Here is a 26,570-nt window from a genome sequence, read left to right as displayed (position 1 = left end):
TTATAAAAGACTACATTTCTTTAGGGCCTAAAAACAGAAATCTAAGACAAAAGCTTGGGAAAACATCTGGATTTTCTATCCAGATATATGTTCCTTCCAGTGTTTGGAGCCATGTCTCTTGAAGTGGTTTTGTTTTAATGAACTTGTCCCATTCTCATTTAGAAGACCTCTCATTTTTAAAGACTTCCTAATACCAGATTAAATTATCTCCCACTTCTTTGTCCAATACTCTCAGGAAACTGGACTTGCTTCAGCAGAGTGTTATAAAACTGTGCCCAGGTTTTCATACTAGATTGCATTTTCCATACACCCAGAACACAAGCACTGGGGATGCAATTTATATCACTACTATTCAAAGAACGGCAAGAAGTAAATCTGCTTGGCTTCCTGGGTCCTTGTGGACCATAGTTTAAAGCATGAGACGCTTAGACCAGGATTACAAAGTTACTAGGAGCTGTGAGGCAATTTGGGCTTTTTCATTGGTGGGAAGGGCAAGAGAGGGGAAAACACGTATTTCTATTGCAATTTAAAGAACACCTAGACTTTGCATGAAGATGGAACCTGCTATTTCTCTCTTTCTACCTGTGCGTGTGAGTGTGTGTGTGTACATGTGTATTTATATACACAGTATCTGACTTCCAAGAAATTATCTATTAGAGAAGACAGACACCCATTATGCTCTATTTATGCAGGACAAAATAAAAACATCATGACATAGGAGTCCCCCTTGTGGCACAATGGAAACAAATCTGACTAGTATCCATGAGGATGTGGTTTTGATCCCTGGCCTCCCTCAGTAGGTCAGGACCCAGCGTTGCCATGAGCTGTGGAGTGGATGCAGACATGGCTCAAATTCCTCATTGCTGTGCCTGTGGTGTAGGCCAGCAGCTGCAGCTCCAATTCAACCCCTAGCCTGGGAACTTCTATGTGCTGTGAGCACGGCTCTAAAAAAGCAAAACATAAAAAACCCACCATAAGACATTTATATCAAAAAGCACAAGGGGGACCTGGGGCATGTGTAAAAAAAAAAAAAAATCACTTTAGGCCATTCATAGAGATTTCCTTGAAGAAGTGAAATTTTAGCCGAACAAAATTTTGAAAGGCGAAAGCAGGGGTGGGAGTTCTCTAGTGGTGCAGTAAGTTTAGGATTGGGTGTTGTTACTGCAGTGGTTTGGGTCACTGCTGCGGTGTGGATTCAATCCTTGGCCCAGGAACTTCCACATGCCATAGGCACAGCCAAAACACACACACACACACACACACACTGACAGCAGGGGTGGAAGGAGTTAACTAGCTATAACCCTGAGCTAAATAGAAAGCCACACATGGCCACAGGAGAGTTCTTCTGTTGTGACATTCAAATTCCCTCACAAAGGTCACCAACTTGACAAGGTTCATGAAGTGCTGCCACTGTTGTCAGTTCTGAAAAACACTAGTGCGCCTATCTACAAAGGTAAGAAAGTAGAATTATAGTACTTGCTATTTATAAAATATAAGAGCAATTCTTATCAGATTGGAGCTACAAGAAGAAAAATTTAATATTTGTAATGTTTATATAGAGATTTATCTCTGAGATGCTCCTCTCATATACATTATTTCCTGGTATAATCTAATATTTGCTAGGAATCTTCCTCATGTTCAATACTTTTTAGAACTGTAATAAATAATCCAATTCAATTTTAAAAATAATAATGTTTTCCTCCAAATTCTAATAATCCTGTGATACAATCTGTCCCTAGTTGTGGTTATATGTAGTAATTTCCCTTCCTTTTCAATTTCTTTGTCAAGTTCTTTTCTTTGTCCCATTAATTTTTTTATATGTGGTCTTTTGTTTCAAAGAGGTCACAAGAGGTTGGTCGTGTTATCTATAATTCATAGTTTCATGAAATCTTTTCAATTTATTTATTTAATGTTCAAGATATTACTCTCCTAAAATATTACAGAAAACAACTAATGGACATTGTTCCTGACTAGGTCAGATGTTTCATTTGTACATTTGAATTCAACTGTAATAAATCTTTGAATTCATTTTACTTTTCTTGGTGCTAAGAGGGGTAGCCAAGGGGGAGGCAATGTTTATTTATATTAAAACTATCTGCAACAGCAAACCTCTTTTCTAAAGTAAACTTCTCTAAGCAGATGGACCCTTCTTTTGAGATAAATATTTAATTGCCATGAGCATTTGCATTTATGATTTTTGGAGTAGATTTTTAGCTATGGTCATATTTAGATTTTACTACAGTCTTTGCAAATCTAAGTAGAAGTACTCATGTGTATATATGTATAACTGAATTACTTTTCTGTACAGCAGAAATTAACACAATATTGTAAATCAACTGTACTTCAATAAAATTTTTTAAAATGATGCAGACAAAAGAAGGACAAATGTAGAGACAAAGTCCTTGAGTAAGAGAGCAGAAATAGGATATGGCTCTTAGAAGCAGGCAATTCATCAAATTCACTAAAAAGAAAGAGTAAATATTCACACAGGGCGACTTTATACAACAGTACGCATCCATGAACTCAGAATTAATCTCACAAAAAAAAATCGTTGAGCAAAAGAAACAAATAACAGAAAAATACATGTGCACAGAAAACAGACTTGTGGTTGCCAAGGGGGTGGGGGATGGAGGGGATGGACTGGGAGTTTAGGGTTAGCAGATGCAAACTATCACATTTAGACTGGCTAAGCAACAAGTTTCTACTGTATAGCACAGGGAACTATATACAGTCTCTTGGGATAGACCATGACAGAAGTAATATAAAAAAAGGAATGTGTGTGTGTGTGTGTGTGTGTGTGTGTGTGTGTGTGTGTGTGTCTGCATCACTTTGCTGTATAGCAGAAATTGGCACATCGTAAATCAATTACAACTTAAAAAAAGAAAAATACATGAGATACAACCACTCAAATAAAGGAAAATACATAATGACCATAAATGAAAAAACACATTTTAAGTGAGGAAATGGTAAACACAAAGAACAGAATAATGGTGATACATTAGGCCAGAGTTTGGAGGTAGTTTTAATGTTATTAGTAAAGTCTATTTCATCCATTGGTGATAGGACCATGTCTTCATTTTCATATTTCTTAACTTAAATTTTCATTGTATTAAATAATACATAACAATTTAAAACTATTCTGCCAGGATTTAGATAATAAAAATATCTATTATTTTCTCAGTCTTAAAGACACTTTTATTGTGTACATGATTTTAATTTCACACTTACTCTCATCCCTTTAACATACTATTCCACTCTTTTCAGGCTTTTATTGTTGCTGTTGAGAAGTTTATTGTGTCTAGTAGTTATTTCTTTCTAGGTAATTGGTTTTTTTTTTTCTTTAGCTATCTTTAACATTGTTTTCTATTTTCTACAGTTTCTGTGAGAATTTCTTTTCACATATAAATCCAAGTGAGGGTTTCTTTTTACCTATCTGATATTTATTTATTTGCACTTACTTTTAACTACAGAATTTTCTTTATCAATTCTAGGAATTTTTACACAGAGTAGATTTAAAATGAAGCCACTGAAGCTTAAGTTGTAGTGTTCTTCACTTGCATGGGTGATTTGCAAAGCTCTGAAAGGGGACTCAGCATTGTGTTCAAATGCTCATAGATGTTGTAAAATTTCAAAATAAGATACTTAAAACACAGCTGGTTGAAATTATTGTCTATCCCCATTTCAAATTTCCTTCCTTTATACTTCCTAGTGTTGGATAACACTGGAGAAGCTGCAGGCATTTTGGACATCTGATTTAAGGAAAGTTGACACTAAATTAAGTTCAATGGCATATATTTATAGCTTGCAAATGTAAATTATTACAAACTACATAAATATATCTATCCCTCCAAGTGTGGTCATAGTTTCCAAACTATATCTTATCACCTGCTATGGCTACTCAGTTGGCATTATTACATAAAGGTGCAGTATCCAACTAAAACTTACATCCTTACAATGAAAACATTAATGACAGACTGGTAATAAGGGTCATCAATACAAAGAAAATGTTAAATACTCTGAAAGCGTCTATACCATAAATAAGCTTCAGGTTCCAAAAGTATGAATCTGCCCCTTAGCTCTTTGTGTGTTACCTCTCACCTAATTGTCTATTCTCTCACTCTGGGACTCCAATTATACATTCATTATGTCTTCACATATAATCCTTCATGTCCCTTTCATATTTTCATTTCCTTGTCTTTCTCTGCTTTGGTATATTTTTCTCTAGATCAAGCTCCCAATTCACAAATTTTCCCTTTACCTGTGTCTAATGTGTTGTCCTAAAGATTAAAAAACACATTAGACACAGGTAAAGGGAAAATTGTTCACTGTCTTTATTTATAAAAGTTTTTTTTTTTTTCATTTTTCTCATCATCCTTACAGAGTCACGTTACTGGTTCACTTTTTTTTTGTCTTTTATCTTTTCAGGGCTACACAAGTGACATGTGGAGGTTCCCAGGCTAGGGGGTCCAATCAGAGCTGTTGCTGCCAGCCTAAGCCACAGCCACAGCAATGCCAGATCCAAGCTGCATCTACAACCTACACCACAGCTCACAGCAATGCCGGATCCTTAACCCACAGAGCAAGGCCAAGGATTGAACCCACAACCTCATTGTTCCTAGTCAGAATCATTTCTGCTGTGCCACAACGGGAACTCCCTGGTTCACTTTTTTATTACATCTTTATTTATTTAAACATCTCATGCATGGTTATATTTTATTCTGTATCTAATTATATTAATATTTGAAGTTCTTAGGGTTTATATCTGACAAGTTTCTGCTGACTATCAATGAGTGGCTTTTATCTTATGTGTCTGATCCTCCTTTATTGGTGAGTTTATACTTGTTGATCTTAGAGAGTGAGATTCCTGAGGACCTAACATGGAGATGTTTTCTTCCAGAAACAATACTTTTTATTTTTTCTTCCTTCAGGAGCCCAGGGTACTATCCAGGTGAGATTTCCTTAGCCCCATCCAAGGATTCTTATTTAATGTCAGAGTAGTAAACCAGCATTTCTGTTAACCTACATGCCCTTGGGGCTTTTAGCTCATTATTTTCTCTTGTCTGTCTATTTTGAGGATTATCAGCCCTTTCTTTTTAGTTCCTGAAAGCCTAAGATACATTATGCCATCTGTTTTAATCCAGGACCTAACTGAATTACAGTAGAAGGGGTCTTCAGAGAATGTACCACCAGACATCCTGAGGGAGCCTTCCAGAGAAGGCTTTTTGCATTATGCTTAAAGAGGTTTTAGTACATGTACTTTAAGTGGGGACACTGGGTCATATGCTAGTTCCATGTACAGTTTTCTAAGGTACCTCCATACTGTTCTCCATAGTAGTTGTACCAATTTACATTCCCACCAATAGTGTAGGAGGGTTCCCTTTTCTCCACACCCTTTCCGGCATTTATTTGTGGACTTATTAATGATGGCAATTCTGACTGGTGTGAGGTGGTACCTAGGTGGTTTTGATTTGTATTTCTCTAATAATCAGTGATGGTGAGCATTTTTTCATGTGCTTGTTGGCCATCTGTATATCTTCTTTGGAGAAATGTCTATTCAGGCCTTTTCCCCAGCCAGAAAGAGAAAGACAAATATCATATGATATCACTTATATCTGGAATCTAATATACAGGACAAATGAACCTTTCCACAGAAAAGAAAATCACAGACATGGAGAACAGACTTGTGGTTGCCAAGGGGGAGTGGGAGGGAGTAGGATGGATTGGGAATTTGGGGTTAATAGATGCAAACTATTGCCTCTGGAATGGATAAGCAATGAGCTCCTGCAGTATAGCACTGGGAACTATGTCTAGTCATTTATGATGGAGCATGATAATGTGAGAAAAAAGAACATGTATGTGTACTGGGTCACCTTGCTGTACAGCAGAAAATTGACAGAACACTGTAAACCAACTATAGTGGAAAAAACAAAAATCACTATAAATGAAAAAAAAATTCGGGACACTGTATTTTCTTTTCTTTCTTTTCTTTTTTTTTTTTGTCTTTTGTCTTTTGTCTTTTTAGGGCTGCACCCACTGCATATGGAGATTCCCAGGCTAGGGGTCTAATCAGAGCTGTAGTCTCCGGCCTATGCCAGGGCCACAGCCACAGCCACAACCACAGCAATGTCAGATCCGAGCCATGTCTGCACGGCACAGCTCACGGCAACACTGGATCCTTAACCCACTGAGCAAGGCCGGGGATCAAAGCTGCAACCTCATGATTCCCAGTCAGATTTGTTTCCACTACACCATGACGGGAACTCCTGATCTGGAAACTACTTCTTAATAAGTTATCTAAGTATATAATCATAGGCTGATGAAACTGAAAAAGAAAATAGAGGTTATTTTTCCAATCCCCCTAATGCTTTAGTCTCTTACATTCTGATATAACCTGTTTGACCACAAATTTATCAAGGTATCACTAAGATGAACTAGCACTATAAAAGAATATCGCTGTGCAAAAATAAATAAATAAATAAAGGACTAAATATTTAATGCTAAACTTTTAAAAACTATCATGAATGCTTAGTAATTTGGACATTTTTCTCAGAAAACAATTTCATGTAAGCATTACTCACCTAATTAGCCTAGAATAAGTTCTTCCTTTAATACATTTATATAGACTTAAAAATTAAGGATGAGCCAGGAACCCTCTATCCTACCTTCTTACAAGGACACTGTTTTGATTGCACCTGAAATGAAATACAACTTTTATAAAATGATGTGTCTTTTAAACAAATCTAATGTGGGGATAATGGGGAAACATAAAATTAGAGTTATCTAAATTTATAATCAATGGTTTCCACTTGCTTCAAAGTGGAATGAAATATATGTAAAAAGCAATATCCACAATTAATTTCCACTGATATGTCATTAAGGCATATTAACCAATTAGCACAGTATTTCATCTGAGAATTGGTGTCTGTGTGTATATTTTGCATTTATTAAACATCAAACTCAAAGGCAATCCTTCATGTTTCATAGAAAATAGTATGAACAGATGGATGATAAAAGACACTCTTTTGCCTTCCTCAAAAGGATCTATAGCAAACCTAACTTTATTAGAAATGACTCTGCATTAAAAACTTCTCAAAGGCAATCTGAAAATCAAGCAATAAATTAAAATAATTGTGTTATAACTGAAATATGAGAATGCCATTGTCTTTTCAAATATTTTTTCAGTGCTTTACCTCAAGAACAGAAGAGTTTGGGACATGAAGTTAGCTATTTAGAGACCTCCCTGTTCCCCTTTTAACCAACATGACTTTAGTTATCAGGTGCCACAAAAAAAGATTTCTCCACAGAAGAAAATTACAACATTAAGACCTCAGTGCTCAATGTGCCAATTCATTTTAAGGACTGTACTAATTTATAATAGGTATTTCTTTGGAACCTGAACTGAACCTTTACAGAAAAAAAAAATCTGATCAACAGGCAGACCTAGGAAATATTCAAATAGAAAATCTAATTTTAAAAAGACAGTATATGATAAAAGCAACTGTGCTTGCTATATGTTCTCAAAGTCCTGAAACTGTGCATGCCCTTTTGATTCAATAAACTTACTTCCACAACAGTGATGTTGTTTCTAAATAGTAAGATTAATTATGCTTTTAATTTTTAAATTTTCACCTTTGTCTATTTTTCCAATTTTTCTGTAAGTACACATAACAACCTGATAATTTGCCTTCAATACATAAACTATCATAGATGATTTCCAAAACAGTGTCATTAATGATACTGATAAACTTGCTATTCTTAGTATTAGCACTGTAGGGCAGAAATAGTATGAGCATAACAGAGACAACTGGGTGGCTAACCTCCGATGTGCCTTCTAATTTTAAAATAATTCTTATCTTTATAAATATTCCTCCATAAATTATATTAAAAAAAAAACTACTGTGTAGATAGCTCAGCCCACTGAGATGAGAACAATCAACAATTTCATACATGATGGAAAAAAGTATCCGATTTACACCAACATTTCTGTCCCATACTTTTTTTTTTTTCTTTTTAAAGTGCACCTACAGCATATTGAAGTTTCCAGGCCGGGGGTCAAATCAGAGCTGCAGCTGCCAGCCACAGCCACAGCCACAGCCACAGCAATGCCAGATCCAAGCTGTGTCTGCAACCTACTCTTCAGCTTACGGCAATGCCAGATTCTTAACCCACTAAACGAGGCCAGGGATTGAACCCACATTCTCATGGATACTAGTCAGGTTCATTACCACTGAGCCACAATGGGAACCCCTCTATCCCATACTTCTGATGAGCCAAATATTTAAAAACCAGAAAATGACAGGTCTGTCAAGCACAATGAAGTAAAAGGGAGAGAAGGAAAAAAATACATAAAATATTCTGAAGTACACTCTATAAAATATAAAATATTAGGTAAATAAATGTTTGAGTGATATATAAATGAAGCAGATATTATGAAAGCAGTAAATGAGCAATTGATATTTGGGAAACTTGCCATTATTGTGTTGTATCATGTTATTCCTGTGGTTTTGTGTGCATTGTGTATTTTCTATGTGGTGTGTATTATACTATTTGTGCATGTGTATTTTGTGTTAAGCATTTGTCTATGTGGTAGCCATGCATTTTGTTAGTAAGTCAACACATAGTTGACTACATTGGTGTGCTACACTTACTTGTGCTACATGTATTTGTGTGTTGTATGCATTGGGTTCTGTGTGAGTTTTATTTGTATTTTTTATATGTGCTGTATTGTGTATGTTGCAGTTGTCTGTATCTGTCTATGTACTAAGGGGAGTTAGATCAAAGAGTGACTCCAGAGCCAAAAAGGAAAAAGAAGATGTTGACACTCTAGCCACATATCAAACATTCAAGTTGCATGCACATCCATGGAGACTGCAAACAGCATTAATAATACAAGTGAGAGTGAAGGATGAGATTTTAAATGTACTGTGCATCTGTGTGATGTGTGGGAGTGCATGCGTGCATGCACTCACACATATAAAATGCTCAAAGCCTGAAAGCATAGGGTGGGCAATTTTACAAGGATCATTAATCTCATTGGTTCCTCTGGGCTTGATTTTCCCTGGGTCTGATTTTCTGAGCTGGCTAAAATTGTGGGAGGTATGGATTTCTGCCAACACATTAACAGTCTCTGATCCCTACCTGTTGTAGATGAGGGAATCCAGAGTAATCAATTTTCTCCAATGCTTTCTTCATATTATAGTAATAACTTACTTGGAATGATAAAATCGTAGTTTGAAAATGATTTCACAATCATTAATGTATTTTCCCTATAATCCTGGGAGGAAAGGTATTCTTCCCCCCAAGACTTGAAAAGAAGAGAGAACAGTTTAATTTTATCCAAAAAGCATACAGGGGTTCCGATTAAGTATGCCTCAAGATATCTGTCTTTAAATGGTAAAAATGAAATTAGAAACCACATTTTATGATTTCTTACGTGCTAGAAACACCATAACACACTAACCATATAATCCTGGACATATTTTCATTAACATTTTATAACATCTGACAATATGGTATTTCCTTTAAATAATCCTAAAAAGATTTCAATCCTTTGTATATTAATGCTTCCTTCTCTAACAAATATAAGCCCTAGTAGGAAAATACACTAAACAAAATGCTGTGTATATGATGATCTCATCTTGATTCAAACCCTCATAATTAGGGTTTCAACCATTATATACATATATATACACACACTCCATGACTTACTTTCCTTGCCTAAGTCTTGCTTTTTCTGCTGCATCATTCCTAGCAATGCTAGGAGTACCTCTCAAAAATGCAAATGAGATTACCCTTCTAAATTAAAACACTCTCATTTTCCCCCTGCCCTAGCAAGATACCCAGTGTCCTTAGCAGGCATGTTTTAAGGAGCCTGGAGACCACCAATTTTTCCACCCTCATTTCTTACTATGCATCATTTCCCACACTATGCCTCAGCCATACTAAATCATTATTCAGTATTCAAACTTGCCAAACACTTTCATGTATCTATAACTTATACACAATTTCCCCTTCTCAAAAACCGATTCCTTTTTGTGTGTACCTGAAAAAAAATTTCACTATACTCCTAATTAAGAATTCTGTTTCTTGGGAGTTCCCTTCATGGCTCAGAGGTTAACCAACCTGCCTGAGATCCATGAGGATGCAGGTTTGATCCCTGGCCTCGCTCAGTGAGTTAAGGATTCAGTGTTGCCTGTGGCTGTGGTGTAGGCTGGCAACTGTAGCTTCAATTCAAACCTTAGCCTGGGAACTTCCATATGCCACAGGTGTGGCCCTAAAAAAAAAGCAAAAAGAAAAAAAAAGAATTCCGTCTTTCAATCTCTCTCTTTCTCCCCACTCTCCTCCCCCATTTCCTCTCCCTTTCCTTCTCTTCCTCTCTCTCCAAAACAATACATTTATTTACTTACATGTATATGTACTCTTACTAGTCTAAAAGCTCCTTGAGGGCAGGAACCAAGTCAGATACATAATCAATATCTCCAGCCTAGCACAGGGCATGACATAAAGTGCTTAATGAATAAATGTCCAAGGTTATTGACTTTCAGGAGTTGGCAAAATATAACCAACAGACCAAACACAGCCTGCTGTCTGTTCTCAAAAATAACATTTTATTGAGACACATCTCTACCTATTCATTTATGTAATTAATGTCTGTCACTGCTTTCATTCTACAATGACTGAATTCGGTAGCTATGACAGAGATGGTAGCCTGCAAAGCCAAAAATATTTATTATCTGACCCAACATAGAAAAAGTTTGCCAATGCCTGGCTTAGATAATCTCTAAGGATATTAGACTGTCTTGATTATGCAGCTTTTAACATTATGGGTTTTTTTGAACCACATAAAAAGAAAACATATTTAGAATTTATTGCATTTTATTCATTGAGGTATAAGAAATTTTGCACTAATGGTGTTTAAATTTTTTTGCTGCAGTTCAAATCTTTTGTGATCTTAATGGTACATAGTTCAGACAGCAAAGAACTAAACTACCAGGTAAATATGGATAAATGTTTAATAATGAAAACTACAGAATATATACTTCACTAAGAAATATTTAAGGGATAGCAGGTAACTTTTCAAGAAACATGAAGGTATATTTGAAAACTTTTAAACACGCATTTGGATAAATAATCAAATATCTGGATAAATTCCAGTCACATCAGAGTCTATTCTTGTAAAGTTAGCTTAATAAATAATTGATTTAATTTTTAAGAGAGCAGATTTTTATCTGAAAAATGATAATTTTATAAAGTGATATTCTCTTCTTTTTTAGTAAGAGTAATATTTCATACTTTGGTATATTTTTAATTTCCTCTGAATCACAACCTTGTTTTTATTATTGCCAAGCAAATGCTTAGTCATAGCCTTACTCAGAAAATGCATACCTTATTAGCCTTAATGGGGCTTAATTACAATGAATGATACTTGTTTAAGCATATCTTTATATTATATTCAGAAATGGAGGGGAGGGTTTTAGAAGGATAAGGAAGTAAATCTATTATTTTCCTTGGTTTTGTAACAATGTAGCTTTTGCCACTCTCTTAAGCCTTGTCATTGTTTCCTAAAATTGATAACCCTCACCTCTTGTGTCAGCTACCATAAACATTCTGAATGTTATTTATTTAATTAAAATAAGTTTAACATAAATTACCTTTGAGAATTTTTAACAGGTCTTCATATGCCTTAAGCTAATTGAATGTGTGCTAGGGCATCATAAAACCAAGGTTAGGAGTCATTTCAGACTTGAACCTGTAACATACACCACTCACTCTAATTGCTACTAATTTAAATATAGTCTTGAATAAAGAAGAATATATTCCCTATCATTAAGCCCAAATATGTGCTTTTCAGCTGTTATGTAGGAAGCATAATAATGATAATTATTAAAAAGATGATTAAAAACAAATAACAACCCAATAGCAAAAAATTCAAACCCAGAAGAATTTCAAGGTATAACTTTAAGAGTATTAAACAATTACCATATTATATGTATCATCAAAACATAGGTTAACATAAATAAGTGATATAATCAGTATGTATATATGCCACATGATATGGTGATAGTATACGGAGACAAGAATATCTGAAGATAGTCATCATCTATTCTGAAATTTCTCCTGTTTTCCTGTGACAACAAAGTAACACAAAGAAGAGATTTTTCACTGCTATTTCTTTCTTTTTTTTTTTTTTTTTTGTCTTTTTAGGGCCGCACCTGCAGCATACAGAGGTTCCCAGGCTAGGGGTCGAATTGGAGCTATAGCCGCTGGCCTACACCACAGCCACAGAAACGCAGGATCTGAGCTGCATCTGCAGCCTACACCAAGGCACAAGGCAATGCCGGATCGTTTCCACTGAACTACAACAGGAACTCCCTTCACTGCTATTTCTTAAAACATAGGCTCACTAAAAGGTTATATCAGGGGAAAAACTTCAATATAAAGCCTTTCTTTGAGTTGGTTTGTTTATATAAGAAATGCCAAAATTTGTGGCAAGAGGATTTCTTCTATAAAGACATGCCCAGATTAATATTTCAATCGTGCTAGTTAGGTGAAAAATACTTTGATGATTTTTTTATATTGGTTACGTAGAGAGCAAAACAAATATCTATTTAAATTTTAAATTTTTATATCATTACATATTTTTTATTTTATTAATTTATGAAAGGTGTGCTATAGTCTCTACTGTTAACCGTGGTTTTGACTTAGTATGGTTTTGTTATTTCTGGCTTTATAATACTTTGACACCATGTTATTAGGTGCATATAAATTTATAATTTTATCATCCTGATATATTAAATTTTACATCATTAAATATCTCTCATCTGTAGTAAAATTTCTTATGCTAAAATCTATGTTGTTGGCTTCTTATGTAGTTACACTTTATTTCCTTTTGTTCACTGTTTGCATGGTATAAATCTTTCCATTCTTTTACCTTCCCTCATAGTAAGCCATTTTATTTAAGCTGTGGCTCTTTTAAGCAACATGATTTTTAACTCAGTTTGAAAATGTTTGTATTACACTTAATAAATTACAGGTGTTTGGGGGATAACGTCCATCATCTTATTAACTGTTTTCTATTTGTTCAATGTAATTTATATTCTTTTATATTCTCTCTTTGCTTCTCTTTTCTTGGATTAACCCATATTTTTGTTATTCTATTTTCTCCACCTATTAATTAGCTAATTAATAACATAGTCTTTGACTATTATTTTCATTATCTTGATATTGTCTTTCACTGTCTGGTTGTCCTACAGATTATGACACAGATATCTCACTTATGTCAATCTAATATAAATTATTCATTTTACCAGTTCGCAGACAATGTCAGTGTCTGGAAACATTTCAACTTCATTTGTCCCCTTACTACTTTCTTTAATGTTATGTATTTTACTTCTGCAATAGACTTAGACCTTCAAATGACAGTAGGATTATTCTGTTCAGATGATATTAATATACATTTATCCATATAGATACACCTTCTCCTACTCCTCATTCCTTCCTGCACTTCTGTTTCAATGTGAAGTTTTCTTCATAAAGACCTCCTTTTGTATTTCCATTAATGTAGATCTAATAGAGATAAAAATCTTTGAGTTTTGTGTATCTGTAAATGCCTTTATATTATTATCATTTTAATGGATATTTTCAGTTCTAGGTTGGCAGAATACTTTTTCCCTAACATGTTAATAACATTATTTTTCAGCTTCCATTGTTTTTCTTGAAAAGTCAGCCAACAATCTTCTTGTTTCTTTGAAGGTCTGTGCCCTTTTCTGCTCTAGCTGCCACTGATATCTTCTCTTTGCCTTGGCTCTTCAACAATTTCAGTAAGATGTGATAGGAGTAGTTTTATTTGTATTTATTTTAGTTTGGGGTCACAGTATTTCTTAAATCTGGGGTTTGGATGTGTTTCATCTGATAAGGAAAATTCTCAGCCAGTTATATCCTTTACGTATTGCTTCTGCCTGTTCTTCTCCTTCTCTTCTGAGACTCCAACTATATCTGTTAGATATTTTTTATCACATCTCATATCTCATTATTTTTCCATAGTTTTCATCCTTTTTCCTCTCCATGCTTCAGCCTGAGTATTTTCTAATGACCTATTCTAATGCTTTCTTTTTCTAATTCTTCCAATCTGTTATTAAAATCATCATGAGGTTCCTAAATTTTTCACTAAATTTTTCAATTCTATATTTGTCATTTGTTTTTTTAGTAAGTTCCATTTCTCAGGTGCATTTTCTGTCTTTTTTTTTTTCAGCACCTTAATCATAAGTTAAATGACTCACTTGCTTCTACTCTTGACTTCCTTTTTGTTATGCCTGGTAATTTCATTGAATGCTAAACATTTTGTATTAATAACTGTAGAGGTTTTATATGATTTTACCTTACTCCAGAGAGCTTTTACTCTATCCTCTGGATAATTATATTAATCTAGTTAGGAGTCCAGGCTGGGTTTCAGCTTTTATAAACCTTGGTCTACCTCCAGTTCACACTCCTTCTTAGGATATAGTTTTCTCCATGGGCCCAAATGTGCCTGATGGATGCTGAACCTAAAATTTTATTTCCTCAGAACCATGAACCTACTATATATCCCACTCTGGTTATTGGCAGTTTTCTGCTTAGGTTCTTAGTCTTTTTCCCTACATTACTTAAGAATTTGGAATCTTGAAGTATCTATGATGAACTTCCATGAGCAATGCTTATTTCCAAGATTTCAGTTCCTCAATTCTGACCTTGGCAGTGGCAGCATTTCTCTATGATCATAATTCATATTGAGCATACCCTTCTCCCAAATTCTAGAAACATCATTTCTTCCATTTGTCCATTCAGACATAGAAGTGGTAATGGTTTTCCATTACTACTAGTTTCAGGATGCTTCACCCTCTGTTGTTGGTACTTCAATCATGCCCACATCTTTTAAATACCATCTTTATTAAAATTTTGAGGTAAACCCGTGAAGGGGGTTATCCTTTGCCTTCTGGAGTTTGACTGGTCCCATAAGTAACTCCCCAAAGGTAAGAATTGATGCTCTGAGGTATAAGTTGTTTTCTTAAAATAACTAATCTTACATAAAATTTGTACTTTAACTGGATACTTTAAGATTCATTGAAGATTTTTTGTTATCAGTAAATCTTGTCCTTTAAATTTACCAGTTAGGGGCTATTTATATGATACTAATAAAAAATAAATTTTATACAAATTGTTCTTTGCCTGAACTAGTCCATGGAGTTTAAGAATAGGCTTGAATAAGATATCTGATTCCTCTCTGCTTAATCTTCTTTTGAAAAATACATGGAACTGTTGATGGAGCCCTTTTCACCAGCATCCTCTTTGACCATTAGACCTTTACATTTTATAAAGAGAATGAACAACATGTTGAATATATTGTTTCATCAAAGGGAATGCTTTCATCCTTCAAAAAAAGTTATTCAAAACACGTTGCATAAATGTCACACTCCATTCTTCCAAGGTAGAAATCTTAGTGTCAATCAAAAATCTCTGCAATTTATTACCTACTTATGAAGTTACTTCTCTCATTTAAAAACTTGTACACTACCCTTGAGAGAAATTTCAGTGTTCTCTCCATCACACCAGATTGCTTTTTTAATTAAGACATATGCCATGCTTTATAAGAACTTGCAGTCTAGAATACTAGACAATAATAATAAAAATCAGAATATGATAAAGATTTAAATTATTAGGCATAGACTAAACCAAGAAAAGAGCCCAGGAAAGGTCAACTGGGTATGAAATAGGATTTGAATACCCATAAATGTGAGTGGGAGTAATACCTACCTTGTTGGGAAACAGCATGAATACATATCTTTACCAAGGCCACTTAGAAATATCAGTGGCAAAGCTGGAGTTTAAAAATAACTAATAATCACATACTAGCCATTCGACAAGTCCTTTGAGCTACACTTCCTCTCATTTGATCTAATACTTCATAGAACATCTTTGCTAGAGAAATGAACTCTTACACATAGGCTGCCTCAGGTTAGGTCTTTGCTATTAAATCTTTGGAAGGGGAGTGAGCATAAAAGGGTTTCTAGGATTGGCAGTGACAAGTTCTGAAGCTCCATTGTTTTTGAGTCTTACTTTTCTGATATAAGTCTGTCTCTGTTCATCAGAGAGGTGTTGGTGGAAAGGAAGAAAAAGTATGATGAGATAAGAGAAATGAGTTCCATGGTGCCCAAATCATCCATTTGAGCCTGAAGGTAAAACTGCTCTGCAAGAGGATTCTTTCCTGCTACCCAAAATAAAGACACTTTATGAGAAGTGAAGTCCTTGGAGGTTCAAAAGCCTCAAAGCAGCACCAGCAGTCTCCATTTGCCCTCTAAAGAGTTACATACAATGCAGACAAATAATAAGTTCTAGACATGGACTTGAACATAGGAGGACCCCAAAATACCTGAGCAATGGTGGCAGTAAGGGCCTCTTGAAGAGAGGTGGATCCTGACTATAACAAATTGCTGTTTTGGTACTGGAGCCAATCAAAGCAAACAAAAAAAGGAAGCCACAAGTCTGATGTGTTTCTTTTCACATCAGAAAAAAACTCAGGCCCAGGGATGTGGGGGTGGGGGGACAGGGAATTAATCTAAACCATATAATTAATCATATTAGCTAAGATTAATTAAACAACTTGCTGAGAAATTTACACCCATAGCCTCACTTCATTTTCAAAACAATCATATGTAGTAGATACTATTCTAATCACAGAGAGGCAGAATAGTGGTTCAAATGGTGACTCTGCCTCTTTGGGCTATATAACCATAGTAAGTTACTTAACCAATCTATGGCTAATTTTCTTCTTTAAAATGGAAATAATAATATCAGCAATTATAATAACAATGATAAAATAATAATATCAGCAAGCCACTTACCACATTAATTCCATTCATTAGAGACACATTTCTAAATGTATGCTAGACACTCACTTTCTCACTCATCTTCCATTTCTATTACTCCTTTCCCCCTGTAGATGGATTCAATGAGAAGACAAAAGAAGGAAGGTTTCTCTTCAAGACTTCCAACAGAGAGGAAAGGTAGAAAGAGAAAAAGCCTTTCTTGCACCAAGCCCAATGCCCTGTTGAATTATTAGTGTCTAGAAACCACTCAGAGAAAGTTCTTGTGTTGCTTTTGTAATGGGTAAAGTGATAGTAATATTGATACCTAGTTATTGCCTCAAATGGAAGGTAGGCATAGAATTTGGAAGTAGTGAATTAAATTAGGCAGCTCTGTTATGGGCTCATGAATTTACACTCATGGCACTGCCCTCAGGCACCCTCTTGACCCTTTGGCATCCCTTGGAGGACATGGAAATGTCAGCCAGCAGCCTGAGGTCATTATTCCTGACACAGATTTCATTCCATTTCCAATAATCTTAGTGAAGGTTCCAGCTTCCCCCCCACTCCCTATGCCATCACATATCCATCAGCACCACAACATGCAACTGGGTATTAGCCATAGCAAAGAGATTGCGAATAGGTCATATTTAAATTTTTCTTTCCATACTGACAAATGACATGGGACTCCTATGGGTGTACATTTGACACCCTCATGAATACAAAATGAATTTATTATGATTAGTGCTTTCACCTAGAATACGACATTAATTCACAATGATTGATGGGCTACTTAAAATAAAGTAGTAACCTTTTCCTAAGATGGCTAGGTGACCCCACATCCACTTCATTAGTAATATTCCCTGAACTGTATTTATGTAAATGGGAAAAAAGTATCATAAGGCTACTTCATCCCTTACAGTCCAGCACAACTCTCAACAACTACATCTCGTACAAACCAAAATACAATTTTATTTCATTCCAGGATATTTGACAATGTTTTATTTCTACCCTTGGAAAACAAGTGCACTTGAAACCTAACAAAATGCTCAAAAATTGTCATTAAAAACATATAATGATCAAATTTAAATCATATGAAGAAGACCTATTTACATGCCTTGTGCTGTCAAAACTATTGCTTAGTTTCATCTTGGATAAATCTTGAATCTGGCTCATATGATTAGACTGATGTTTTCATTAATGTATGTGTTATATATTTATGAAAAAATAAAACCCTGAGTCATTTAATACGAATTCTAAATCATTCTTCTGAACTAAAATTTATGAATAAAGGGAATCCCTTCACCCTATGCTCGTGCTGTTGTTTGATATTTAGATACTACTGAGTGTGTAAGAATAAGAGTTTAATTTTTTTTTAATACACACAGAAAACCAACTACATACTATCGAGTTCTTACTGTTCTTTTCAGTGTGTTGGTATTTCTTACAGCCTAGCTATTTATCTACACAGAGTGTTACAAACATATAGCCCCCTTTCTAGTATGATTTTGATCTAAGGAACAAAGTGAAGGCTACATGAAAAGTAAGAGAGACAAGCTATGACACACTGAAACAAAAACAACATGACGTATAAGATCAACAAGGACAAAAAGAACTATGTGCTTGAATTGTCTTCTGCTTAAAACATAGGGATTTATACCACAAGTAATGCAAACACTCTCCACTTTTACCTGGGATGTGAACTTAGCTTATATAACTGAGCTGGAGGTGTGGACTTATGGAAGTTAACAAAAGCAAAACATGCCAGTTAGTGCAACCAATTTTGGAGGAATACACACTGTTTTTTAGTGAAGTTGTGTGGACTAGGAGCTGGAAACAGCCACTCTAATCACACTATGTCTTTGATGGGTATGACTTTGTAAAGCCATTTAACACCATTGTGCCTTGGTTTCTTTTTATTTAAATTTATAATATCCATCTGTTTCATTTCTCAGAGTTGTGCTGAGGAGCAAATAAGATTGTATGTGGAAATATTTTTAATATACAAAGCATAAAACAAAACCAAACATTATGAAATGCTATTTAACCACTTGTCATTATATAACATAGGAATCTAACAGACCAGAAGCAACAGTGATTCATCCAAGCAAATATTTATTGAGAGCTTTCTATGTGTACTGAGAGGCATGCAAATATAAAATTGGTCATGACCAGAAGAACAGTGAAGATGTATATAAATAACTGTAATATATGTGATAGGCAGTGGTAAGTAGGAGTGATGAGTGAAATATAGATAATTGCTTATAACAACTCAAAGAGATTTAGAAAAGTTTGTGGAAGAAAGTTCTCTGAAGCCAGGCCTTAAAGAATGATAGGATTTACACTTGAGGAGAGATGGGGAGGCGAGTCTTCTAGTGGAGAAACAGTATGAGAAGAGGAACCAAATCTGGGATTTTCCTAACACAGGGACACTTCACAGGGTTCCATTAAGCACTAGTTTAGGATTACTGAGGGAGATGTCAGAGAAGGAGTCATTGGTAGGATTGAGTACTTGATAGATGCCAAGCACAGTTCAACCAAATCACTGCCCTGGCGTCATGGGCTGGGGGCAACGTTCTAGTGACTATAAGCGTGTGTCACAAAACATCTCTAGCACATGATCTCTTTCCACAACAGCCTTCTCCATGATTATTCCTCTACTAGGGCTGCCAAAGAAGACACACAGACACAGACACACACATTCACTTAGACACTAAATTTTGGAGTATCGCCATTAATGTTGTCCAAGACGTAGAACTCTGATTTTATTTGAGGAAACACAGTGTTTCTCAAAATTTGGTGGGGAAAAAAATTAAGGAGATGGGTCCGAAAGAGGGTGAAGAGAAGGAATTCCTCAGTGGTTTTCAACACTTGATACATATTAGAATAATCCAGGGAGCTTAAAAAAAAATTTCACTTATATATGGAATCTTAAAAAAAAAGGACACAATGAACTTCTTTGCAGAACAGATGCTGACTTACAGACTTTGAAAAACTTATAGTTTCCAAATGATACAGGTTGGGGGGTAGGGAGATGCACTGAGGGCTTGGGATGGAAAAGCTGTAAAAATTTGGTTGTGGTGATTGTTTTACACTTATAAATGTAATAAAATTCATTAAGTAATTAAAAAAATAAGACAAAATATATATATTCCAGGTCTGGGGAGTCCAGAGCAATTAAGCCAGAATCTGTGGAGGCTGGATCCAGATATCATTATTTATTTTTAAAGTTCTTCAGGTAATTCAGATATGCAGGTAGAGGAGAAACCACTGAAGTTATCAATTCAATATTCCAAAGGACCATCTCACTTTTTTATGTTTTTGCTCTACTTTACAGTTTAGATAAGTGGATAGATAACTTGCATAACCCCCTATATCTTTTGTTATAATCCAGCTGGAAAATCAAAGAATTTTGGATATGGAAATGGTACCAGATTTTAGGACATGTGAGAAGAAGTCTGAGAAAATCAAATTGACAGTCATAAGAAGAACTATTTGGAGGTTAAATGGAAAAACACTGAAATGCAAATATGAATTCCTACATTTGAGTCTTGGCTTCACAGCTAACTTCGTGATTTTTCTCATCTATTTGAACTTTATTTTTTCCATATATGTGTGTGTGTGTGTGTGTGTGTGTGTGTATGAAAATTATAATATAAAACCTCTTCATTTTACCTTTCAGGGCTCTATTGAGAATCAATAGTGAAAGTGTTAGTCAAAGTGTATTGCCAACTAAAAAAACCCTAACACAAATTTAAGGAATTATGTCCCAATGGCTGAAGCAACATCAAAAAAATATATTTAGTCCTGTCAATAATGTCTTTGCTATGCATTTAGATATGGCAAGTAAAACAAATCCTATTAGATGTACCCTTACCAATTAAAGACATTTTCTTTCTACACAAGATATCTGTTATATATTTTATCAGTCAAGATTCCTCTACAGAAGCCCTATTGCAAATCCTTATTAATAATGGCAGGAAACAAAAACAAATCAGCTATTAACAATCCAGATCAGATTATGCTAATTTAGTTTGAAACCAAACAAGGTAGAGGAGGAAAGGAAATATGGGAAGGAGAGAAAGCCTTAACAATTCATGAAGAAAGCAGTAAATCTCACTGACAGGAGATAAACTTCTTGGGCACCAAGGCAATGGAAATGGTGTTGATCTATGTGTCCACAGATGTGGCTCCAGGGTGTAATCTGTCCAGTTGCTCAATATCAGGACAGCCACATGGGCACCACCTCAGGGAAGATAAATAGGAAACCTCTTAGTCAGGGAGATAAACACAATTGCTGCTGCTAGTTCTTACATGGAAAACCTGCTGATTGTCACTGGTGGTCAGAGAGAGTGCTACTGAAATATCCTGGGGTATAGAGAGTAAAAGACTTAGCCACAAATCCAAGGGGTGGTGGGGTGCTGAGAGACATAATGTTTCACTTGTATCAATTCTCTCAGGTTGGAGAAGGCCATCCCACTAAATCTGGTAAGGTAATACATTGAGCAAGATTAGAAGGTGAAGAACATATTGGGAACCTGTGTTATATGATATTTAAAACATTGTTATGTGTAATATATATAAGCTACCCTTCAAGGTCAGGGAAGATCATAAATAGGAAAGTTGGAAAGAAAAACATGAGTTAGTATCTCAGACAGTGGATCAATAGCCCACTCCATTTGAACCAATGGAAGTCAACACCTCCTTTGCATAAAAGGCCAGCTTATACTAGCAGGCAGGAGGGAGGGAGGAAATAAAACTGTTTTATGAAAAGAAGGTAGAAGAAAATTTGTCTTAAAAATAAAAACTTTGGCCGTCTCACAGTTTTCAGTCAAGCAGTATGCTAAATTTAAGAAACAACCTTAACATTTCAGAGGAAAGCCATGCCTTTGTTTTAATTTTTAAAGCCAACACATTATTCATTATGTGCATATTTATTCAGCAAATTCAACAACTCTAGGTGCCATGAGGAATAAAAAGGGGAAGTAGACACAGAATCAATCTTCAAAGAGCTTACAATGTACTAGGAGAGATGATGCTACATAAAAGCCAGCAATGTACAGTAGAAAATACATACCCTAAGATAAAAAGGACTATAGACAGTAAAAAGAGGGAGATTCAATCAAAAGGTTTGAGCAAGGAAGGCTAAAACTGCTTTTATTTTCTTGCCACTTTTATGATTTGACCTAAAATTAATTCTTTCTCATTAAAATCTTTAACATCTCTCAATGGAATAAACAAACCTTAGGTTCGTTCTCCAGAAACTTGTTTCTGTCTCAAGCTTCAACAGGAACCCAATATCTGAAAATCTGTAGACTAAAGATCCAGAATGGACAGCAGCTGTGAGAGCAGTTCCAGGTCAGTTCCACAGATGGGCTGCTGTCCTTAATGGGTACCTTGACATGATATGCAAAAATGCTTCTGTGTAGTTACCTTTGGGGGGGGGAGGGTTGTAGCTGTCATCAAACTGTTTCATGCCAGGAGCTCCTCTGAGGCATTTCTCAGATCTGGAGTGCACTATCAGATCAGCCTGGAGAGAATGGGAGCTTCCCCAAGGGCTAGATCAAAATGGGATAAGGTCCTAGGGAGCCAGGGTTTCTCTCAACAAAGATAAAATAGCTTTTTCTTGCCTTCATACTGAGAAGATGTCCTTGGTCAAGCTTGTGCTTTTGCCTTTTCACTAAAAGAATGTCTGTGTTGAAACAGAAATATCATTCTTAGGTCATATAATATGTACGTGTTGAAATGGTAATATTGCCCTCAGATCACATGACATTCAGATTTGGTTCTAAATCAAAATGGTGAAAGCCACTGAATTCGAGAACATAATCCCAGTCTTTATCTAACAATGTTGGCAGCCATTTACCAGTGGGTTGTTCTAAAGCTCTATAAAGGGGATGTTGAGGGTACCCAAAGCAGGCATTAATAATCTTCACTGGAACAGAATGAATGGGAAGGAAGGAAGCTAAAAACTGTTTGGTGTAATTGTAGTTTAATGTGCTTTATTACATCTCTGGATTGACTTGCATAGGGCATACAAAACCAGTCGATTTCAGTGAACAAAAAGCCAAATACCTAAAACCAACTATTTATATTGTGTGTAGATAATCACTGCTTGCCTGAATTTTTCATGTTCTAACCAGCTGTTTTAGTATTTTGTAGACAGAGTCTGAATAATTCCACCTATATTCCATCAGCCCTAAATTAACATAGACAAGTGTTTGTGTTTAGCAACATTTTCTAAAGGTGATAACTTTGTAAACAATTAGATGGTTCACTCCAGCTTCCTAAAACACAGCCATTTCTCAAGTAGATTGTTCTGAGAATGGCGGTTTCCTCACTTCCAAAGGGCATTACAGAGACCACAGAACTAAACTGGCCACCTCTTTTTTTTTCCCCCAGGACATACTTTTCAATATATCACTTAAGTGGTACATAAATTTATTTTAAAAGGCTTACCTCCATTTAGGTGCATATAAAGAGAAATGGAAATAAATGTCTGTTTTATAGTTATCAAAAATTTCCTGATAGAAATATTTTTCCTTAATTAAAAAAAGAGAGGGAGAGAAAATCGAAACATGTCACAGGCAGGTGGAAGGACACCGCAGGCAGGACTGTGTTTTCCAATGGCATCCAGCAAGATAATGAGTCCGTGTCTATGGAAATTGATTCATTAATATTTCATTGAGGCAGCTTCAGAGCAATTCAGGAACCAGCTCCCAGGAATTCAATCAGTAAATTCAATGAATTGTTGAGCTCACAATACCAGGAGGGGGCAAAAATATACATATATTTGACATGTGTGCATATTTATACATACTGATGTGACACACATATGCACATGAATACAGGCATACATATTAAAACACATCACATGTAAGAAACTGTCATTTCTGGGCTTAAACTCGGTCTTACCTGCCTATTCTTTATTTCAGAAGAATTTCCAAATAAAACAAAAATCACTTGATTTAATATCATTCTCCTGCTCAGTACCTGACTTGGAAAGCAAGTTAACAAAAATGTTAGCCACAACTTCTTCACTGATAATCACATATTTACCAATGGAGCCCCTTCAGTCAATTCACAGCACATCAAGATGGCTCCTGAGGACCCACACTGAGGCTGGAAAAAAGAGGGATCAAATGTTTCATGGAGGAATGGCTGCTGGTTTGGGGTAGAGTAGCCAATTTACCACATGATATACACATTGAGAAGGGCCAGTTAGGGAAATAAGGTTCAAATTATCATGTCGGCTAAGTAATTGGTCTTTGGGTGTCCCTAAACACCAACCTATAAATAATTTTATTTTCATTTTGGATCAATGTCTTCTAGCCCTTGTCTAACTAACCTGTATTGATGTCTTTTTAATTAAACCATGCGTGATATGCTCGCTCGGCAGTGGGGCATACTGAGTGTGCATGCTAGGAATTCCGGATAAGGTAATTATGCTATTTGTCACTGTCATGATTAATGTGTGACAGCTGTTATGACAGCTGTGCCACTGTTTTGTCACAATACTCTGTTCATCCATAACAAAATTAGCTGTCGCACTCAAAGGTACACACTTGCTGCTATTTCTTTCTGAAGTCAACAATGAGAAAATCGAGAGGGAATATTACATGAACTCCGTGACAAACAAGAAAAACGACATCTTTATTTTTTTTTCTTTAAATGATGATATAACCTGCCTGCATTGGAAATGCAGATAGCTCACCTCTAGCAAACAAGCTGTCACAAGGAGCCAATCCACCACTAATCTAGCTAACAAGGTCTCAGTATGTGAGGGGTTTGCTTCATAATTTGAATCTGCCTTGTCAGGCAAGCCTTTTAGATGTTACCCAAATTAGCATTGGCTGGAACTGTTACTGCCTGTCAAGGTGGAAAACTGCAAATGCAGAGTTATAATAGGAAGCAGGAGACTGACTCACCCTTTCCTTTGGGCGTCAGTCAAGTGGAGCAAAATAGGCGGCTCTGCCTCCATCTCCCTAAAGAGTGACACCCCCCCACCCCAAAGCCCTGCACCCTTAACTGGGAAAGATGCTCTCAGGAGCTGTCTCCAAATAGAGATGTAAATTGTCAGATTAAGGCAGTTATTAATGTTAACCAATATTGTTTCTTACAGAGCCCTAAGAATGGACTATAAAACCATGGAAGACACTGATGTGAAGAGACAGATGGCTACAATAATAGCGTCATTATTCTATAGCTTTGGGTGAAGTAGATACTGCATATGTTCCATAAATTTAAAAGAAAAAAAAAGCCCACGAAGATGTCTATTCATAATGAAAAAGAAACTTTGTGACATCGAGACCCTGAGTGTGAAAGAAAATATGTCATGTCAGATATGCATAACCAAGTGAACATGGTATTTTCTCTCTTAAAAATTAAAGAGAGAACAGCTGTGGCTATTATTATTTTGCAACAAATGATCAGTTTGATCTACAGACAATATATTTAAATTTGACAATAACTTAACCAGCAAATATAATATGCACTTTTAATAAAAGTACTGTTTTAAATCAGGCCCATCTTCACTGTCTCTCTTTGGCCTCTTCTCCAAAAAAGAGTCCTGGGACCGAACACTGAATTATTTCAAAGAATTGAAATGATAACAAAGGAACTGTTACCACCTGCTGCTGATTCTTGACCGTCATTAGTCAATGAGGGATTTAATTAGAATATTTATCAAACAATAACCAAAACTGCTTTTGATTTGTCCCTGATTTATTCATGTGTAAAAGTAAACTCTTTAAAATTCAAACAATTAAAAGATGCTAGGTATCTCAGGAGCAAAGTTTTCCTCAGCACATCCATTCCAAGGAGACCTTCATGGTCAAAGATTTGTGACACACCAAAAGCACAACTCACTGTTGAACAACCATTGATAAAGACTAGAAAATGTGCCAAAAAGATATTCTACATCCAAAGACTTAGAGAAGAAACCACAAGACGGTAGGAAGAGCTCATTCTCAATATAATCAATTCCCATACCCCTAGGTGGCCAACCCAAACTGGAGAACAATTATATCATGAAAGTTCTCCCATAGGTGTGAGAACTCTGAGCCCCATGCCAAGCTCCCCAGCCTAGGGGTCCGTCATCAGAGGTAGAGCCCCCAGAGCATTTGGATTTGAAGGCCAATAGGGCTTGACTGCAGAAGCTCCAAAGGACTGGGGGAAATAGTGACTCCATTCTTGAAGGACACCCACAAGCTTCCACACACATTGGGTCCCACCCCAAAAGCAGTGACTCCATAGAAGCCTGGGTCAGACCTACCTGCTGGTCTTGGAGGGTCTTCTGGTGAGGTGGGGGTCAGCTATGGCTCTCTCTTGGGACATAAAAGCTGGTGACAAACATCTGGGAGTACTCATCTGAAAACTGACATCTTGTATGGATCATTAGCAGTAAGGTCTGACCCCACTCAACAGTCTGTAGACATCAGTGTTGGAGTATCTAAGGCCAAACAATGAACGAGGTGGGAATACAGCTCCACTCATCAGCAGACAGGCTGCTTAAAGGCTTAATGGTCCACAGCCACCTCTAGACACACCCCTTGATCTGGCCCTGCCCACCAGAGGGCCAAGACCTAGCTCCACCCACCAGTGGGCAGGCACATGGCTTCTCCGGGAAACCTGCACACCTTTAGACCAGCATCACCCACCAGGGGGCAGACACCAGAAGCAAGGAAATTACAATCCAGCAGCCTGCAGAACTGAGTATGCAAACAGGTCATA

The 26,570-nt window shown here is 36.1% G+C and overlaps 1 long non-coding RNA gene across 1 annotated transcript; it reads left to right on the top strand.

Annotated features, from left to right (window-relative positions):
- Nucleotides 1-1,371: 1,371 nt before the first annotated feature.
- LOC125121294 (uncharacterized) lies at nucleotides 1,372-25,327 on the top strand. The gene is made up of 4 exons (XR_007133429.1): nucleotides 1,372-1,453; nucleotides 16,125-16,211; nucleotides 16,976-17,039; nucleotides 24,961-25,327. It is a non-coding gene; the product is annotated as an uncharacterized LOC125121294 (long non-coding RNA).
- Nucleotides 25,328-26,570: the final 1,243 nt, after the last annotated feature.

Source organism: Phacochoerus africanus, chromosome 2, assembly GCF_016906955.1.
Source record: "Phacochoerus africanus isolate WHEZ1 chromosome 2, ROS_Pafr_v1, whole genome shotgun sequence".
NCBI lineage: Eukaryota > Metazoa > Chordata > Mammalia > Artiodactyla > Suidae > Phacochoerus > Phacochoerus africanus.
Note: the sequence above shows the minus strand (reverse complement) of the source record. Positions and strands in the feature narration are given on the sequence as shown.